Source organism: Lissotriton helveticus, chromosome 4_1, assembly GCF_964261635.1.
Source record: "Lissotriton helveticus chromosome 4_1, aLisHel1.1, whole genome shotgun sequence".
Classification (NCBI taxonomy): Eukaryota; Metazoa; Chordata; class Amphibia; order Caudata; family Salamandridae; genus Lissotriton; species Lissotriton helveticus.
The window spans coordinates 1,207,838,559-1,207,860,774 of NC_136063.1; positions in this window are offsets into that span (position 1 = coordinate 1,207,838,559).

Below are 22,216 nucleotides of genomic sequence, written 5' to 3' on the forward strand. Positions count from 1 at the left end.
TAGAATATATGTATGTTTTGTACTGTGGTGTTGCCTTTGTACTCATAATTGACTTGTCTGGCATGCCTCATGATTTAAGTTAAGATTTGTTAGCCAGTACATTTGATGTGGTTCCATACATGCACATAGAGTAAAGTGAGACATTTCAACTTGGTGACGTTGTGTTGCTACTGCCATTCAGTTGCAGCCGGCATGACTCACCGTTGGGGGCGGCCACGTGGCAAAGGGGCGGCACACTGGGAGGTCACGCGAGGGGTTTAATTTAATATTGTTTATTTAAAAAATTTAAACTTACCTTTCCTCTTGCCGGGCCCCACGTCTTCTCTGCTCCAGCTCTCCTGCCTCTGGCAGGAATAGGAAGCAGGCAGCCAGCCTTCCTCCTCTAAGCCAATCACGATGCTGCAAGCAGCGCTGTGATTTGTCGGGACACCGCCCAGCCAGAGGCTTTTGGGGAGGCCATGTTCTCCATGCAGGCTGCAAGGCAGCCTGCATGGAGAAAGGCAGAGTTCGCATGACTGGTTTGGGCAGCTGGGGAGGGAAGACCAATTAGTCTTTGCGCACTCAGGAGTGGGCACACCACTCCTCCACTGCCTTAATCTCAGAGCAGCACCGCCCACCTGCATGCCCGCAACCAAATATAAAATGGTAATAACTTTTAGTTATTACCATTTTATGTTTCTGCTTCTCGCACTGCAAGAAAGCAGTAGGCGATGCTCCTCTGCCCTATTGGAGGAGTCGCCCCTGCTGCCATTGCCGGATTAATAAGCGCATGTCAATGTGGTACATCATTGTCTACGTGTTGCATGGCATTGTTCCCACTATATGCATGTGACACAAGGACATAGATATTTTAGAGAGTGGCACAGTGCAGTGCAGCATGACACCTTTCTGCACTGTACTATGTCACTGAGAAAGTGCAATAGTGCACGGTATCTGGGCCATACAGCATATTCCCGAACTTTCTGCCTACACTTGCACACATTATGCTACCTAGCAGAAACACAGACACACTTGCACCATGGATGCTCGGGGGCCTGCTTTGCATGCAGGATTGTGTTTGTGCAGGAGGGTGCACTTTCCTGAACAGGGTGCAGCTTCAGAAGCCTGGTCGTCTGTGTATGTGTACCACAGAATGCAGCTCACATAGAAAATGAAACTGACTTTGATGACAGTTCTTTTTGATTGTTGCACATTAACAGGGAAGACCAATTGATTTGACACATTTTACAGTTTTACTAGGGTGAAATACATGACATACCTCATAAACCAAGGACATGGCATACAGACACCCCCTCAGCACCCATGGAATACCCCCCTTGCATACAGTGTTGCTACACTGCATTTTGGCCAATGATGCATTGCTCTGTACCCTTACTCCATTCAGAGGCAAACTAAGTTGCTTACCGTGTTTTAACATATGTGGCTTGGAAGTTTGCATTGCACATGTACCATGATGCATGGTGCATGTATGAGGCACACCCCTCATACTTATGGCTCTATCTAGGTCGACAGACAGAGGGATGGGTTTTACGTCATACATTTCTACCTGTTAGTAAGTGTGTTATAACTTGAGTTTTGCTTACCTACAAGTAGGTCATCCTCATTTCGGCCATTCTGAAAGGGCTCATTGATGATGTAATGCCTGAAGATGTATGCGTCATGAACACTCCCAGGGAATTTGGCAAGCACGTTGGTGAATAATCCCTGATGGTCCATGATAGCCTAGACATTGATTGATCCTATAGAGATGGGATTTAGCTGCAGGAGGTACCAGTAGCACATGTGTGCAGTTCATGGCACCTAGCACATGTGGGAAACTAGAGATGGTATATGTCAGGGACTGTCCGGGACTATGTCGGGAACACAGTCAGGGACTTGGGCAAGGACTGAGAACTGGGTAGAAAACGTACAGAGAAAGAGAAGTACAGCGCTGCCCAGGATTCACATGGGAAGTCAGAGGAGAAAAGCGGATCTAAAGGGGAGGCCTGTACAAATAAATAAGATGGCTAAGACAAAAAGGATGGGCACTCAAGAGGCAATTTAGCATTCAGAATAACTACACCCAGGATGGACATGCAGACATGAATACATATAAATACATACACACAACAACAATAACAATAAAGGAAATGTGCTGTAAAGCACTCTGGAGCTCCACACAGTAAGAGTGAAGCTCAGTAAATCCCTCACCCACAATAGCTGTTACAGATACTGACAGCAAATACCCACATATAGGATATGCATGCAAGGGCTGTGGAGATGATACCTATGGTGATGTTGTAAATGTTACTCAAAGACAATACTCACAGTGAACAGGAAACACCACCTAGGTTGTCAGCTGTGCCCATGGATCCTGGCAATCAAACAGGAACACGCAAGGCAGTAACAGCAAGGGGGTAAAACTAAATACAAGCACAATGGACAAGGATCTAGCAAGGAGGAGTGCATAACAGGAAAGGAAGGAAATCACAGGACACACTTGGCAGAAAGCAAGTAACAAACATACAAGATAATAGAAGCTAGACAGCAGGAATAGAAAGACAGTAAACTAAGAATTGGAACCAAGAAAATGGGTAGAAAATCAGGGACTGGAAAAAGGATATACAGAAGGGGGCGCTACAGTGGTATACTAGAATAGTATTGAATCAGGAGTCAAGAAGGCAAAATAGCACAGAAGGCTGTGCTGGAACAGGAAATTACTATAACTCAGGCATCAAGGTAGCACTGCAGGCAGAGCTAGTTCAAGGGAACAGGAAATAGCTACAGCTCAGGAAAAGGAGTCAAGAGAGCACTGCAAGCAGTGCAAATCAGGAACAAGAAATATATGAACCTCATAAACAGGAACTAAGAATAACTATAGATCAGGAACTCAGAAAACAAAGTAGCACTGCAGGCAGTGCTAATTCAGGCACAAGGGATAACTATGGCTCAGGAATTCTGGAAACAAGGATAACAAACTTTCAGGAAACAAGGGTTGGTCTCACCAGTGCACAGCTACAAAGACCAACCTTGGCCTGAAGGGAGCTGGGGCTTAAAAGAGTTCACAGTATTCACATGCATCCGGTGTGAGCTGGCTGGCAGCAGCCAGCCACAGGTGAGCTGAATTCCTCCACCCATCCTTGGACTCCAGGGGTGGAGACGAAGTAGTGAGTAGGGATAACAAAGTGTCAAACATTATCCGGCTGGCTTCAAGCATGAGCAGGCTGGCTTTCACAAAACTCGGCATAGATTAGGAATGGATATCAATTCCCAAATAGTGACCATATGGATGGAAGTCGGGATATGCATGCAGGGGAGTATTTGGAAGCTTATTAGAACACAGGAAAGTCACACTATGCACCCCTCTGGTGGTGGGCCCGAGAGTGCAAGGAGCGAATCGTGACAGCAAAGGAAACCTTGCTTGGTCTTCAAGCTGCAGTTGTTGTGTGTTGAGGAAGAGGAGATACTGGGATGTTAGGCGGATTATGGCATCCAGGACAGAGTGTAGGAAGGCCAGGAAAGATGGATGGGAGAGTTTTGCAGCTCTGGCTATTGTAATCTGGTATGACCTATATGCCAGCATGTGGAGGACAGCCATTAGCTTGACCTGTAGAAGGTTGTTGGTGCAACTGGTAGTAGGTGACTTCAGCCTTGGATCTATCTAGTGTATCAGTTGGACTATAGACTCCCTCTTGAGCCGGTAGTAGGTGATGACCTCATCCACTCTGAGATCAATGAGGGAAGTCAATAAACGTACTCATTCTCCTGGGCTGCCTACATGGTGGGGGGGAGGGGTTGTCTCCTTGCAACTCCCAGCTGCAAAAGAAGAATCTCCATGGCGTAGTTGAGCTTGCCAAACTGTTATTTGTGGCTTGTCTTTATATACTACTGCCAATGTGTCATTTCCTATGCCTGGCTTACCGATGCACAGGAATTGTGATGCATTTCAGGCTCAGAGCGCTCTTGCTGACGAGGCGTCACATTTCGAAAAACCCATAAATATCACTGCATCCGTTTTATGCCAGTATTTGCATGGGAATGCCTACCTTGCATATTTTAAAATGTGCGTCTCGCAACCAGTTGTGGTGCAGGTATAGTCCGACGCAGGACTACAAAAAATGATGCATTTGCCCACATGCTTCTACTTGTACATATGGAGTACGGCCTACGCAGTCTGCGCGTCAACATATTTGATGCAGCAGCAGAGCAGTCTGCATGTAAATGGGACCCTGTGTTTTTAGCTTTAAACAGGGTAATAAATCATAGAAACAGAAACAGTATTTTTCCACATTACATGCTATAAATCCTTTGCTGGTACCAAAAGGCATGGATCTCCAATGCGGTGATGTGCCATTGTCACATTTTTGATGCAATGATAGTTGGAAAAACATTTCAATCTAAATAGAAAAATCATGTTAAACGTTCAAGAAAAACGTACGCAAATAACACCACTTTTCCTCTTCTTGCCTGACATAAATGAGCCCCAAAGTGTCAGCATTTTAGGTAATATAATGCTTGCTAGCTATTTCAGTTGTATACCAGGGCCAGAAAAGGTTGGAAAACCTTGGCCTCGAAAAAAATGTCACCTGCAATAGCATATTAATTGTTTGTTGACTGGATAAGGCAATTAAATAGCCAATACGTATGAAAAGTCTTGCATTTGGTTGGCAGGTCAAACAGAAACAAATGAGGTGGACATTTTACATTCCCATAATGCCATATAAATGTGTCATAATCTGTAATTACGTGTATAGCCTCCTGAAAAACTAAAAATGCATTACTTGTTTCGTCTTCAACCTACAATTAGGAATTGTCAGTGTGGCCTCCAGGTCAGGCCAGGCCATCTCTGTTCCATCCAGGCTGCTTTCTTAATTTGGTAAATATTTTCCTTCGCATCCTCGTTATACTCTCCCCTACCTGAAGCGTCCGAATGTGCTACTCGATCATTATTATCTTGAGGCCTTCGCTTTCCTTGGTGCTCATTATGCCGAACCATTATGCCGAACCATTTCGCGCTACAAACCACCGGATGTAATGCTCAATATATGGTCAAATGTGAATTGGACAAAAGTAGGCACCTGAATTCATTTTTTGTCGCTATTGTTACAGCGTTTCACGAGACACACCCATAGATTCATCAAGCATCCATTTTGCGATTCCTTATTAGCGAAAAATAAGGATTCGCTAATAAGGAATAGCAAAAGTCTATGCATGAAGAACTCGCTAAAAAAATTGCGATTTCTTAAAATTGCGAGTCGCAATTAAGGAATACCTCCCCATTCATTCCCATGGGCCTAGAGGCCCATAGGAATGAATGGGAAGACAATCTCAATTTGCGATTCTCAATTAGAGAATCGCAAATTGAGATTGCAGTTTCAAGGGTTTCAGGGTGTCAAAAGGAAACCCTGTTGCACCCCTGAAATCTGCATATGTGTACATCTTGCGCACACACATGCCCTAAAATGGAACTTTGAAAAATGAACTATAGTGCATTTTTCAAAGTTTTTGCAAATTACCATGAAGTTCAACTTCATGGTAATTTGCTCCCCCTTTTAGCGAAATCGCTAATTTTTTAACTTTAATGCATTGCATTTAAGGAATCTCAATTTGAGATTCCTTAAATGCAATAGCAATTTAAGTAATCGCAGATTTGCGATTTCTTAAATTGCAATTTTTGCATTTGGGATGATGCATCCCAAATGCAAAAATACCGGTCGCAAAGGGGCGGATTCTGAGAATCGGCCCCTTTGCGAGCGGTTTTTAGCTTGATGCTTCTATGCCACAGAGGCTAGCAGGCACTCCAGCAATTAAAACACAGAATGACACTGGACTTTTATTTTAATTTAAATGAGTTGGGCCTTAGGAGAACATTTCAAGCACTAGGAGGCAGCAGAGTACCTGGATAACTTTGTTGAGTGCTAAAAGTTCGGTAACACGTCCAGAGAGCCGAGGACTGCCTCTCATGACAAAACCAATTAGACAGTGTGCACGCATGTTGGTTTAATCTTCGTACACAGCACACACAAGAAGCGGTGAGACTAACATGACCCGTCATACCTCCGGACACTTCCTTGTCCAGGACAGCATTTCAACTTAGTGAAGATATTTATTTCCGGGTGATCATTCTCCTATCTATACGATCTTGAACGTGATTGCAGTTTGTCAGCGGTAGGTTTTGAAGGAACACATTTTCAAGGGGTTGACTGAAGCAAGACATGGTAGATGTGTAAGAGAAGTTTACTTTCAGAAATAAGCCACTGAGCAGTTGTTAACTTTTCAGTTGTCAGTGCATGAAGAATAGCTTTCCAGGCTCCTTAACAATGTACTACTGTATTGCATCCCGGTCACTGGTTCTTTAATACTCGGTTACTTACTGGTAGCATTCATTTCTCTAAGTTCTACTCTTCTTCGTCACAGTCCTTACTTCAGTGAGTATTAGCTCCTAGCACCTGAGTAGTCAACGGAGAACAGATTTACTAACACTTTACATCAGGTTTGTGTCGCTTTTTTAACGTAAACCTGACACAAAGTGGTATATTTACCAAAAAATCATGCAGCACAGCAAGTCACCTTGACAGGGAAAGGGAAGAAATTAACCTTATTTAAAATAATATATCACCAGGGGTGGCTGCTCTTCTAAGGCGGAGGAGCGAGGAGTTCAGTGGAAAAGGGAAAAATAAAATGATAACAAAGGTATTATCATTTTATTTTTCATTGCTGCGGGGCTGGGTTAGCGCGGAACAGGGTTGGTGGCTCAGGGAGAAGGAGTGGACTGTGCAAACTTGGGGGCAGATTTACGTTGCCTGACGCATCTCTGCAAATCGGCAGAGATGCGCCAGGAAAGATACGGCACGCAAGTTCATCCTTGCGCCACCCATGATGCGCCGCATTTACAATGCGGCGCACCATGGCGCAGGAATGAACAGATGCGTGTCGCATCTTGGGCGTAAAGTTGGCGCAGTGCTGAAGTTGTGTTGCGTGCGGCACGCAACTCCAGCACTTTTCTGACTTGCCCTATCTTTAACGTGGTGCGTCAAGCCTTACGCCTGCTTCAAGCAGGCGCAGGGTTGTGACGCATCAGCGTTAGGAAAGTGACTCAGTGAAATCTTGTAGATTTCACTGAGTCACTTTTCAGGGGCGTTCCTGCGACGGAACGCACCCCCCCTGCACCGGAACGCCTACATGAAACCTGACGCAGGTTTCATGTGGCACAGGGCCTTACACCGTGACGGATCTCCACAGATGCGTCACGTTGTCAATGCCTCGTAGGGATGCACCACGTTTACGCCGACTTGCGTGACGCAACAGCGGCATAAACGTGGCGCAAGGGGCTTGTAAATCTGCCCCTAAGTGCTCACGACTGCTTGGCTGGCCGTCTCAGGCCTGCCAAACAGTCATGTGCACTTTGCATGTACCCCACCCAGGCTTCATTACAGCCTGGGTGGGGAGCATGCATAGTCTCCCATTCCCCATCTGAGCCTTGCAGCATTGTGATTGGTTTAAGGGAGCCTGTGTGCTTCCGGTCTCTTCTGCAACGTCGGAGGAGAGACGGAGGCAGCCGCGGCATGAAGAGGTAAGAGTTTTGTTTTAAAAAACATATTGTGTCCCCCCCTGCGCTCATTCCCTGCTAGACGCCACTGTCTATCACATTCTTGTCATTTCCCAGCACTGGTGCATATTGTGCTGGCTAGCACCAATGCAGGCACCCTTGCATCATGGTGCAAGGGTGCCAGCTTTGTAGGCAGGATTGTTTTTGTGCAGGAAGGAATACCTTCTTGCAAAAACACAACCCCCTGAGGCCTTTATTCACAGGAAAAATAAAGATATTTCTCCCCTGGGGATGTTTAGCATTTTATGCATTCCCTTGTCTACCAGTAATGGTAAATCTGGAAATGTGCTAAAATCCATGGGTGTTGCGTGGGAACACCCATGCACCCCCATGGAATGCCTTCCTGCAGCAGAGATTTATTTATAGAGTAATCAAGACAATCAGGGCTACGCAAGCGGGCCTTGCATTGCTTGATAAATCTAACTTATGAGTTGCATCGCTCTTGCGTCTTGTTGCGTAGTGCAAGTACAACGCAACTCATTGACAAATATGGCCCAAAGTGTAGTGATGGTAAGAACTATCCAATGCAAGTTGCAATTTGCTGATGATTGTAAACTAAATTAAAGAAAATCTGCACAATGTGCTGCCTTGCGTTACTTCGCGTCAATCAAGCATTTTCATGAGTAATGCACAGGCATATTGTAGGGAGGGATTGTGGCAAGGTAGAGAAATGTTTTCCCTCATTGGATGTGTGCTGCATTCTACAGCATACTTAAAGAGTGGGAAATGCTTTAAAGCAAAGTTTCAGTGCTGTCAGGGGTCTCTTCCTGTACAAAAACCATGCGTACCATGGCGCAGACTCAATGCTCTGTGGTGCAAGGGTATCTGCAATGCTGCATGGTAGCCAAACTGCACTTAATCAGAGAGAGAACATAGCAGGGCCACATTTTAGTAGTTGTGTCTCTGTACTGCTCTCTCCCATTCACGCAACGTGACACAACGCAATGCAGAAGCTTCACTCATGCTACATTTCAATATTGTTTTCAAGTCAAGTCAATATAAACTTTATTTCAGCAATTACTGCCATAAACGCACACATCATTAATAACAACACAGCTTAAAATATCTTACTAAAATTAGGAGGGGTGAGGATTGGGAACAAAGTGCAAATGCATTCTCTATATAATCATCATCTACATTACGCAAGGGCAAATAAGAATTGAGGGCAACATGTCACATCTTATGGGAGGGGGCAACATATGGGCCAATTCATTAAAAGGTTTGAAATAAGTAAAACGGCAAAAAAATGATTAAAAGGAGAAAGATAAAACATCAATTAATCGCAGTTAAAATCTAGGAGAACAATAGTTAATAGGCAGCATCATTTCATTCCAGATCCTTAACTTTTCAGTAAAAGTCTGCGCTTACACCACATTGCAAACAAAAACTTTGTTATCGCAACAACAAAAACTGGGTGTGTTTCGTACTTAAATAGCCTCAGAGCCTCGCTAAAATTTTTAATTCCTAAATTCCTGGGGCCTTATTTATGAAGGCCTTGCGCCACCGGTGCGTCACTTTTAACATGGGAAAAAGTGACGCACCGGTGGCGCAAGGCTTTCAGAAATAAGGCCCCTGCAAAGTTGGAGAACCCATGTTGATCTTGCTGCCTTATAGGCAGAGCAGAAAAAAATCACATGCGTCTCTGTTTCTTCCATTTCATTACACCCAGGACAGAGTAGTTTGGTAAATGCATATAAAGGGATGGTCCCGTGTCGGAGTTGGAGAAACAATTTCTTCGTTAGAAAAGGTTGAATGAGGTCTAAGGCCGGCTCCAGTTTATTGAGAGACTTGACATCGAGAAACTGGGTGGTTAAAGTTGATGTCTGTGTCGCCCTAAAGATACACATAATCTGATATTCTTTAATAGCAGAATTTAGTGACTGTTTATGATTGAGAAGCTTATAAAGCGCGCAGCTACCCCCGTCGGGGGGTGTCCCGGCGCTACAGATTGCAAGCAAGTGGAAAGGTTACTAAGGGATGGTGAATAACCAAGTTTTGAGTTTGCGTCGGAACATAGGTTCTGAGTCAATGAACCTAAGATCTAGTGGGAGGCTGTTCCAGAGTCTAGCTCAGAGCATAATTCCTCAGGTGTGGACCACAAATCACTCATTCCAATTTGACGGAAGGTCTTCCGGATATAAGATAACCAAGGAATTTTCCCCACCCCCAAAATGACCATAACTGATTTTAATTCCTCTCTATAATTGGCCAGCTCAGGAGTGCTTCATAGTCGCCGCCAATAAAGTAGTGGACGAGAGGCGATCACTTCGGCAAAGGGGAGGATGCCTAGATCCATCCATAAGGGAATTAAGGAGGTACTATTAGGAAGACCCAAGAGTTGCCTTAAATAGTTATTCTCAGTCCCAGTCAAGGTTTTAATCTGGGAGTGCCCCCAAAGTTCTGCTCCAAACAAGGACGCGCCCCTTGCTTGAATTTTATAAATTTCAATGGGGGGCCAATAACCTTTACTACACAGCTCCTGTGGACTTTTACAACCCCCCTGCTGACCTGGATGAGTTTTAAATTTGTCTTGCAAATTTGCGGCCCTCAATCCATGGTGTCATTTAGGGTAAGCCCCAGATAGTCATAGACAGGCACTCTCTAGAGAGCATTTGAGTCTATTTTGGGATGAGGGCAGTTGGTGGTATCTGCATGGAAAACCATGTACTTAGTTTTCTTTAGGTTCACCTCAAGATTCCTTTTCTTACAAAAAGAGCTAAATGTCTCTAAGACACTCTGCATTCCCATAGGTGTTTTAGATAGGAGCAGCGTGTCATCCGCAAACATTAATGCTGGGATTTTATAGTTTGCTAGTTTAGGAGAATCTATATCCTTAACTGCTAAGAGATCCGCAATTAGCCCATTTAGAAAGAGGGCAAAGAATGGTGGGGCTAGGACACAGTCTTGTCTTACTCCTTTCTCTACAGGAATCGGGGCTGACAGTTCCCCTCTAATCTCATACCTAATTCTGGCTAAAGTTCACTCATGAAGGTTTTAAAGCTGTTGACATGGGTAGACAGGAGCCCCCATTTCTAGCAGGAGGCCCCTTAGCTGATCCCGATCTACCAAGTCAAATGCTGACTTTAGGTCAACGAAAGTTAGGTAGAGTGACCCTCCCTCCAAGGTGATAGTTTTCCAATAGATCAGTTGAAGTCTAAACAACTGATCTATAGTAGAAGTTTTGGATCTAAATCCCGCTTGGAGAGGGGTTAGTATGTTTTGGTCATCCATCTAGAGCTGCAGTCTTCCCAACAGAACACGTGCAAAGATCTTTTGTGCTACATCGATAAGGTTGATGGGCCTATAATTTCCAGTTCTAATGGACAGCCTTTTTTAAAAATAGAAATAATCTCGGCACCCGCCCATGTTTGAGGGGGTGTCAAGCCATAAAGGATTGCATTAAAAAGAGACCGCAAATAAGGAGCTCAAAATGCCTGCTCTGATTTATATAAATCTCCTGGGACCCTATCCAATCCAGGTGCCTTATTTGGCTAAACGTTGACCAAGGCCGGTGTTACCTCAACCAAGGAACAAGGGGTAATATCGGCTAATGGAACATATGTTAAGTCAATCTCCGATGTCCCCGTTTCAGCGGTTCCCTCTTGAGAGTTTGAGTATAGCTTTTCAAAGTGGGAACGCCAAACCTCCTTCCCAAGGTTTGGATCAATTGCATTCTTGCCCTCGGGTTTGCCTGTCTTAACTAGGTTCCAAAACCCTCTAGTGTCCCTGTCATTCAGGGTTTTCTTGATCGACTGCCACCTTTCACTCTCCCATTCAGATTTTGCCTTTAAAATAATTTTCTTTAAAAAAGCCCTAGCCTCCCTAATAAGTGCAAAATCCCCCTCTCATAGTTTGGTCAGCAAATCAATCCTTGCTTCTTTACATGCCCTATTGTACCAAGGACTATTACCTCTTTCTTCCTTTTTTTGTTGGTTGGGGGAGTGCAAAAAAACTCTGCCAGTATTCCAACCAGGCCCTGGTGATTAGCGCCCAGCTCCTTTAAATGATCAGTATCACTACAACTATCAGGAATGGAGCTAGCCTTCACCAGAAAGGGTATGATAGATTAATACAAAGAAGCCTCTGCCTCAGGTATTTGTAAAAATGTTCCCCAACAAATTCTTCTCCCTCCTTCTATAACAATTAAATTAGGAGTGGACTGAGCAATCTCAACATGCACTGCTGCCAAAGGGCGCCAATCAAAGGTAATAACTAATGGGTTGTGATCGCTTACAGGACGAGGCTGAACCAGGAAATTCACTATGCTATGCCAGAGGTCCATCATCACCAAAATATAATCTATTTTGGACGCCTGGCCATTTCTTTCAAAGGTGTATTTCCCTGGATTGTCCGCAAACAATCGACCATTAAACGCTCTCAGGGAATAATTAAGGGTCAGTGAGGTCAGCTGCAGTGCTAGAGGGGTCCAACCCTTCAGCGGGTATTGATTACACATTGGGATTCCCCACGTACGATCCTCATCACTCGTTATAGAGTGAGATAGACAATTTAGAGGTTCGAAGTGGGAATTAAAGTCCCCTCCTATAATGGGGAAGACTTGGTCGGGTAACGAGGAAAGAAGGGAAGACAAGCAGTCTAACGTCTGTGCGGTCGGCCCATATTTAACAGGACGTGAATATACATTGACAATAGCTACCTTAGGGAAATTGTTGAGAGAGAGTATGATGCACAAAATATCTGGGGAGTGAGTATCTATCACCTTAACTGAGCACCCAAGACGGCTCTGATGCCCAAGTCTCCTGAAATAGGCAAATCTCTTGGGTTTCGATAAAATATTGTTTTAGAAAATCTGGGCCCAAGTTTAAGCCTACATATTTCCCATCCTTCCAAGATGTATTCTGTTTTATGTCTTGTTATATAATATAAAGGATCCCTGACAAGCCTCACTTCCTGTAATATCCAGACATTCGGAAGTCAACAATCCATGGGATTGCAGCCCAGGAGGCAACCCTTCCCCTGGTCAACCTACCTTGAATCACATTTGGAAGAGTCTCTCCCTGGGATTTATATGCTGAAAATATAGCTAACGTCAAGCATCTACCTAAGGTAGTGCTTGCAGGTTTTAAACCCTGCCCAGCTAAACCAAAATTAACAAACATTGCATCTGTCTTTCTCATAGAAACAGTTCTTTCTAAATAGACTGTCAAAGTTCTCTGAACATCCAAAGAATGGGGCTTTTGTTCCTCATTCGAACTTGGAGAAGGCAGAGGAGAGGTAAAACCAAATCCTCAGAGCAATTAAAAGATGATACTACTTTAAGAACAAACTGGGGACATGGACGAAGAATCACCATGATTCTGAGACTAACAACACCCCTAATTATCCAACCCTTCCGGATGAGTAAATGGCCAATAAAAACTGTTTTGTAGATTAAAAAAACTTCAGTTCCCCCTGATCTAGGGGCTCAAATCGGGCATCTCCGGAATCCTATTTCTTGAAATGATTTTTCCCAAACCTTTTGGAAGATTTTCAGTATTCCCCCTACTGGCATCATAGTGTTCATCTTGGCATAGCCAGGATTTGGGGGCTGCCTGGCCCTGATTAACACCACTTAGTTGTTGCATATGGGATGTGACAGAAATGGGCACCCCCTGCTAGGTCTGATATGATCCAACACCTTCTTGAATTCAGCCCCAGGATACATATTTTTTGCCTCCTACTGACCGCTTAACAGGCTTCACTTTGCAGAAACTCTTACTCTGTGTCATTTGCCACTTATTGGGTCTATTTGGCAGGACCTCTAACTACATTGTTTTTGAGCAAATGAGGTGGCTTAGCAGACCTTCAACTATAATAATAGTAGTATTCATTGCCTAAGTCGTGATGACTATGGGCCAGATGTACGACCATTTTATTTTGCGAGTCGCAAATTGTGATTTTTTTGTGACTCGCAATGTACAACTCTCAAAATGGAATGTACAATAGTGTCTGAGACACTGGTTGTGATTTGCAAATGGGTCGCAGGAAACCTGGTTCATTAATATTCATGAGGCAGGTTGCAATTTGCCACCCATTGGGAATTACCTGAACTCACTTTCCTTTAAGGAAAATGGGATGCGTTAAAAAAAAAGAAACATTTTGGTTTAATTTTTTAAGAGAAGGCCGAGGTCCATGGGGCCACCGCTGCTGTTAAAAAATATTTGTGTCCACATTTGCAAAGCGAGAAAGGGGTTTCTTGGGGACCCCTTCCCCTTTGTGGTTGGTCTACCACTAACTTTGCATTGGCGGTAAAATGCAAATGTTTTGCGACTGCATTTCGGTACCAAACATTTGTGCATGGCACTACGAATCGCTATTAAGAAGGGAGGCCCTTGGCACGCCCCTTCCTAAAAGTGAGTCGCAAACCCTATTTTGCGAGTTGGTAATAGGTTACTGACTCCCAAAATAAGGTTTGTCCGTGCCACAGACCTATTTAGCACTCGCAAACGGCCCGATTCGCCCTTTGCGACCGCTGAAAACTATCGTACCTGTGGCCCTTACATTTTCTCAGAATAAAGAAAACAGGAAGTAATGTTGGTGAGGTTATCCTTTATATAGTATGACAAGAAGTAAAAAAAAAACATTTGGGGGGATAGGAAGCATGTAGATTTAAACTTGGTGACTATTTTGGTTGGTGGAGCTCACGCTAATTGAAGTACGGACAGTGGCGCAGAAGGGGGATGAGGAGGTAATGACTGACACATGAGAGCTTTTCAAAAGGAAAATGGATTGTGCTGTCTAATTTCTCATTCAAACCGTAAAGCAAAATTTACTACTGTTCACAAAAGGGTGTAAACTCTACAACCATTACCTGGATATAAATATGGTGTGCAGTGTCACAGATGGCAAGCTGTTAGCCCAGTGCTGAATTAGTAGACCCAGAGGTAAGTACAGGGCTAGCTGAGTTGCAGATAGCCCTGTAGGATGTATGACGTTACAACGCACACTTTTACAACGCATACCTTTACAACGCATTTTTTACACCGCAACATCCATTACAACGCACACTTTTACACCGCATACCATTACAACGAATTCTTAAAAAATACCTTTACAACGCATTCCACTACAACGCATACTACATTTACAACACATACCATTACAACGCATTACATTACATTGCAAATAAGGTAAGTGTTGGATAGTGTAGGGGTTAAAATTACTATTCTAACTCCAGGGGGTGCAACAGTAGGGAAAATATTGGATAGTGTAGGGGTTAAAATTACTATTCTAACTCCAGGGGGTGCAACAGTAGGGTAAGTATTGGATGGTAAGTTTTGCGTTGTAATGGTATGCGTTGTAATGACTGCGTTGTAATGGTATGCGTTGTAGTGGTGTGCGTTGTAGTGTCATGCGTTGTAATGACTGCGTTGTAAAAGTGTGCGTTGTAATGGATGTTGCGTTGTAAAAGTTTCGTTGTAATGGTAGTGCGTTGTAAAAGTTGCGTTGTGTGGTAAATAAATAATTAATTACCGGTACTATTTTTGAATATATTAACAATAACAGATAGCTCAATAAATAAGAGGCAGGATCCGATGTATCCGAGTTGAAGAGGCTTTATTCAGGCAAAAGGGAAGGGACTGGATCGGGACAGCCTGAAATAAAATAGGAAGGAAGGCAGCTGCAGCACTTCATCAACAGTTCAACATATATATAGTAAGACATTTCAATTACATTACATACAGTAGGCGTAACTTATGACAAACGTAAGATAAGAACACATGGGCGGAAGAAGAAGGCGTGCACAGGGCGTGCACGTAGACATGTGATGAGAAACGTCACAAAAGTGTCATGAATGGGCGGAAACATGGAGGGGGCTACCTGAGCAGCTGGGACCTTTAACCTAGTGGTGCGCGCAAACGGGCAATGACGTGTTACCAGGGAGAACTGGGGGCTATGACTTCTACACTAGAAGAGGAGACTAAAGTCTGCGGTGTCAGGACGACATGTACCTATAGCATATCTGGTATCTGGTGTTTAGAGTACATGTTGATAGAATCTAAAAGTTATCAGGGCAAAGGCTTCTTGACACTAAGCCTAAGGCTGGTGCATGCATATATTCTACATGTATTGCGTGTGCTATGAATCTTCTATGAATATTAATACAGTAATTCTCTTGCATGGAGACAGAAAGACTAGACTATAGCTGATTCTGTTTATGCGGTTCAGTAGCTTAGGAATGTGAAGACGGAGAACTGAACTGATAACTAGAAGCATAACATATTCTTGGCAGACAGGCAGGCAGAGCCAGGCCGGGCACCGCGCTGCTTGGCAGGAAGTAAGTGAAGGGTCAGGGATGCAGGTGGGGGCTGTATCGCTCCTCGGAGTGGGTTCAGGAGACTGGAGCTTGAATCTGGTGTCCGGGCCCTTTTGAGGCCTAGAAACGGGGACAATGCGGTGAATTAACGTGCACACTGTAAAGCGTGGCAACATAGGCCTAATACTCGTTGCTTTCACGAGAACTGGAAACTGGCATACTGGAGTTGGACACAACTGTAATTGCGTCTTTAATCGATCATAGGGGGATATATGCATATCAATCATGCACATATAACATAGGATGGGGAACACGTAGGCACATATGACAAGGCAAAATTCAATTTTCCACATTCCCTCCTTGTGCCCTACGTTTCCATCAGGAAACATCAATATTCATGATACCATCTATCTGTTCATATAGCATCATTTGCTCGTCTCGAATTGTCTTGGAACGGGACTTAGGACTAGGAATACAAGAGGTAGCACACATGCCGCAAATCGCAGGGCCACATTGTAAACAGAGGCAGCAACTGAATATGATCATTACTGCTATACCTAGAAATGACAATACTTTCCATCCCCAGGCAGATATGATACTCCAGAGCCAACCGGACCATGTCCAGGTGCCTGGATTCTGGTGTAACTGATGGGCAATTTTATGAAGTCTGGTTATAGCTGAATAAACAGACGGCGCGTTATTAGGAATGAAAATGCAGCAACTAGATCCGATGACTCTACATGCTCCTCCTCTATCGGCCAGTATGACGTCAAGAACGAGACGATTTTGGAGCACGACAAAACGCATAGCAGATTGCTCTTCGGTTAAGTTACCTAGAGCGGAAGTAGTCTCATTCACTACTGCTTCAAGAGTTCTGGTTAGCCTACGTATTAACTTACTATTCTGGACAGGACCTATAAAGAAAAAGAAACCTTTATTGAAGTCTTGATACTGTTCTAAGGCAGTTTCAGTTTGATCGACAATTGGGGACTCAGTCTCCCTTCTATGTCTAACGTGTACTAGATGTGTGTTTCTGTGATAATCAGATGGGGCTAGAAAAACTGGTGGCAGTAGGAAGGCAATGTAACATGTTCCATCCCAATCGAGGGGCAGACGAACATATGCGGTCTGACCACACACAAAATAAGAATGACGTGAGGCTTTGAAAATAGATTTCCCACTGTCACTATACTCGACCATAGTAGTACAATCACTATGTCCTACATGTGCGGAACCATTCTTTCTGACACATAATTCGCCTTTAACTGGTAGAACTGAAATAGCAGGCAAGTCTGGAGTAGTTTCGGACTGAACATTCAGAACCATGAAATGCGAGGAATAATTACCTAGATCATATACTTCATTTTCTAGATCTAATCCTGTTCTATGGGAAAGACCTTCCTTGTCTGGGAAACATGTTCTATTCAGAAGGGACATATCATTTGAGGATGACGTTAACGTGGACCATGCTCCACACGAACCATTATGTGAAAACGGATAGGGGAAGAGTGGCAGAACTCCCTTCGGTGTCTGGAAAGGGGGGAGTCGACCACACACCCAACAATTAGTGGCATTGCTTGTCTGGTGTGAATAATGCAGCATTCGGATAAAAGTATTATTACGCATAGCGAGACGATAGGATAACTCGTGAGGAGGCAGGTCACTAAATATGTGCTCTACTGTAACATTAGAAAACATATGTACATGTGAAATAGGAAAACATAAATGTAAAGCATAACTTATGCAAGTAACCATAAGACTCAAAAACAATAGAAAGAACAGAGTAACTATACATCGGCTGCAAAGATTCTTTCGATAGCGTATTCTCTTAGAGTTTGGACTAACTCTCTCACTGTGTGGGTCTATCTCATACATGTCAGGAACCTGTCTAACCGTTTCACCCGAGAGGGACTTAGACAATTAAACTGGCTGACTTACTAGACCTCACTTTCTGTTTATACTCCTGCTGCGGAGTTTTCTCTAACAGGGGAAGTTTAGATTCAGTGTCTGGACAGTCCTTGAGAACGGGGCAGTCCTTGAGAAAAGTCTTTGATTTGAGTCCATGAAACTTCTTGACATGGCTGGAGTGTAGCCAGCCTTTTCGGTTTTCCACTTTCACTGCTGTCCGGGTGGTGAGAAGAACGAGGCGGGGCTCCTTTCAGCGGGGCTCCAGCGGACTTGAACGATCAAAGTTCCTTATAAGTACAAAGTCACCTGGAACGACTTCGTGCGGTTTCACGTCGGTGTTGTCTGGAAAAGCGGCGGCAACCTGTGAACGACAAGATTGTAGTGCAGACATCAAGGAGGCAAGGTAATCTGTCAGCATATTACTGTCAACATCGGTAATTGTACGGGGTCTAGGTGTACCCCACATATTGGGGGGACGACCAAACACTATCTCATATGGAGATAGACCTGAACGGGAATGAGCAACCATTCTCATATAGAAAAGGGCGACTGGCAGTGCTACCATCCAATCTACGCCTTTCTCTGCGCATACTTTTGCGATTCGGATTTTCAGAGTCTGATTATGTCTCTCTACGAGACCGGCTGCTTCAGGATGGCGTACACAATGGAACTTCCACTGGTACCCTAACAAAAGGGATACTTGTTTCATGAGCTCGGATGAGAATGGCTGGCCGTTATCTGAATACACGACCCTAGGTAATCCATAGCGGGGAAAATACTCACGAACCAACTGCCTGGCAGTGGTCGCAGCTGTGTAATCTGGAACTGGATATGCTTCTGTCCACCTGGACAAAGCGCATACAACTACGAGGACATACTTGAAACCTCGACATCGCTCCATCTGAATATAATCCATCTGGAGGACTTCAAAAGGGTGGTCGGGAGGATGGAATCCACCTTGTTCCACCGGGACACCTTTACCTGGATTGAACTGACAACAGATCATGCAGGTACGTACTTTCTGTTTGGCTGCTGCTCGTAAATGCTTGTTGAACCAGACGTTCTGGATGCTGTCTAACATGGCTTTTTCTCCTAAGTGTGCTGGACTATGTGCGGTGTTAATAATGACTTGAACCATAGAGTCGGGGAGAAACCATGTGGCTTTTCCCTTCGTCAACCATCCTTGATCTGTCTGGACCCCTCCTTGTTCGGACCATTTCTTGATTTCATCGGAAGTAGCATGTAACTGTATATCTATTATATCCTGTGTTGGGTCCTTGACTGTCATACAAGTAGTCTGACCTGGAATGTCTGTCTGTGTCGTGTTAACTGGAATGTCTGGAGTCTGAGCTGTGAGCTTGGCTGTTCGATCTGCTAGATCGTTACCCTGGGAAATGATGTCAGTGAATTTCGTATGTGCCTTGCACTTCATGATGGCGATAGCTGTCGGTAAATCTATTGCATCTAACAGAGCTTGAATGAGGGGGCCATGCTGAATCTTGGTTCCATGAGAAGTCATAAAACCTCTTTCTTGCCAGAGCACTCCAAAGTCGTGTACGACTCCGAATGCATAACGTGAATCTGTGTATATGTTAACTTTCAGGTTCTTGGCTCGTATGCAGGCGTGGGTCAGAGCGACGAGCTCTGCTGCTTGAGCAGACAGGGTGTCAATACGATGTGTTTCTATAACTTCGGTTTCAGTAGTCACTGCATACGCGGCTACTAGTTCCCCTGTACTTGTTCTCATACATGAACCGTCCACATAAAGTGTCAGGTCAGGATCAGGTAATGCAATGTCTGTCAAGTCTTGTCTTGGCTTTGTCATGGTGTTAACAACTTCCACACAGTCATGTGTGGCAGGATTTGAGGTAACTGACGGTAACAGTGTAGCTGGATTTAAAATGTTGCAGCGTCTGATGTCTATGTGTGGCTGGAACAGTGTCAGTTCATATCCTGTTAAACGTGCAATTGTCAAGTGCTGAGTCTGTGTTCGGTTTAAAAGAACTTCCACGGAGTGTGGAACTTGTACTGTCAGGGAGTGTCCTAACACTATGGAATCACTTTGTCTGATAGCTAGAGCTGTGGCTGCAACTGACTTGAGGCACGCAGGCAGAGCCTGGGCCACTGGATCTAATGTGCTAGAAAAATAAGCACAGGGCTTGTATTGTCCTGCTTGATCTTGTGTGAGAACAGATAATGCAGTACCATCACGTTCAGTGACAAAAAGTGTAAAAGGCTTACTGTAGTTCGGTGTTGCTAGAACAGGTGCTTGGCATAAAGCTTTCTTTAATTCATTGAAAACAAGTGTATGTTCTTGGATCCTAGGGAGGACGGTCGATACGGCTGCCTCCTGTGTCGTTAACTGTATCAGTGGCTTGGCTAGAAATGCGTACTGAGGAATCCATTGTCTGCAATAAGAAGTGAGGCCGATAAAAGCTCGTACCTCCTTCTGTGTCTTGGGTTGTGGAAGATGTGCTATTAACTGGATACGGTCAGGTGTCAACTGCCTACCCATCTTGGACAGTAAGTGTCCCAAGTAGACCACTTGCTGGACACAGAATTGCAATTTGGAAGGGGACACCTTGTGCCCAATCTCGGCCAGAAAATACAGGACTGTAAGTGACGCACGCTCGCAGTCACGTTCAGAACGGGCTGTGATCAATAGATCATCGACATACTGGAGTAGGGCAGTGTCAGTTGGCATGTGAATATTGTCTAGTTGTCTTTTAAGTGCTTGACTGTAAATGCTAGGGCTTTCTGTGAAACCTTGAGGTGCTCGTGTGAATTTATAGCTTCTTCCATTTAAACAGAATCCGAAAAGGAACTGGCTGTCTGGATGAATGGGGACACTAAAGAATGCGTTCTTGAGATCGATAACTGTAAAGAACGTAGCTTCAGAATCAATTGCTGTCAATAGGGAAGAAATATCTGGGACCACTCGGTACTGGGGTATGATACATTTATTAAGTTCTCGAAGGTCAATCACTAATCGATAAACTGGAGGTGCATTTGGATCAGTACGTTTCAGAATCGGAATGATAGGAGAATTACATACATTGGAGTCAGTTTCTACAACCACTCCTTGAGCAATAAGTTCGTCAATAATTTTGGATAAGGCTGCTACAGCCTCAGGTGGCAATTTGTACTGGCGGATTCGTGGTAATACAACACCTTTCTTCAGAGTGACACGATGGGGTGTGATATGCATACAACCTACATCAGTTGGACCTTGCGCCCATAAATGCTGTGGTACATTCAATAATCTTGGATCAAAATCACGTAATACATAATGACCTTTAAAATCACGCAAAAACAAACGTACCCCCTCTGGGGAGCAGCATATTACTGCCCCTAATTCTTTCAGAGTTCTAATGCCTAACAGATTCTCTGGGCAAGATTTCGTAAGTAACAAGTCTGTAGTTCGGGACAATGGACCAACCTCTAGAGTAACTGGTTTCGATATTTCATTAACAATAGGCTTTCCTGAAAATCCAAGGGAAACATTTCTAGAGCCTGAGAGCGGAGCCCCTGGAACCTCGTCATGACTGATGGTAGTCCTACTTGCCCCTGTATCAATCAGAAACTTTCTGTCTTTCCCTAATACTTGACTGTGTACATAGGGACCCTCTTGATCTACAGGAATCTCAATGAGAGGCAAGCCTACCTCCCTCTCTAGGCTGTTTCATGAATACGGCTGATAATCTGGATACTCTGACTGTGCATACTGGTACATCTGCTGTGTAACGTGCTGTGTTGCAGCTATAGGCTGCGGTACTGTAACTGTCTGTTGTGCATTCTGTGGTGGCTGGGAAGTCTGTGAAACTTGTTCTTGTCTAGGCGGACGTGGTCTTTCTTTCGTTTTACCAGTAGCTATGTTGTGTTTCAGAACTGCACATTCATTTATATAATGACCTGGCTGTTTACAGTAATTGCATGTCCCTTTAACGGGAGCTGCAGGATGACTGGCTTGATTCGGACCCCTCTTCTGACTGTCTTGCGGAACGGACTGTGCAACTAATACTTTCATTTTCGTGTCTTTCATACGTCTCCTTTCGTGTTCTTGCTCTTCCCTGATTCTGTTCTGGTGATACTGGAGCATCTGGAGCATCTGTGACGGAGTATTAGCTTGCCAGGTACTTTCGACTTTCAGTACTCGATTTTTAACTTGTGGACTTGAATTCTCGACTAGTTTGGTAACAAAAAGATGGGGATACGACTCACTACTTGTTTTCAGACCACTATTAATAATGAAACATTTCTCAAATCTAGAATAAAAATCACTAGTGTCTTCGTCTTGTTTCTGTTTACAGGCTGAGATGGCATCCCAATCTTCCTTTTTCGTGGCTAGTAATCTTGGCAAAACTTGGATTAATAATTCGGGCAAAGCTTTAGCTTTATCCCCAAGACCGGTACCTGGTACTCGTGTATTATCTTCAGTTTCTAATGCTGTCCAATCTATCTTT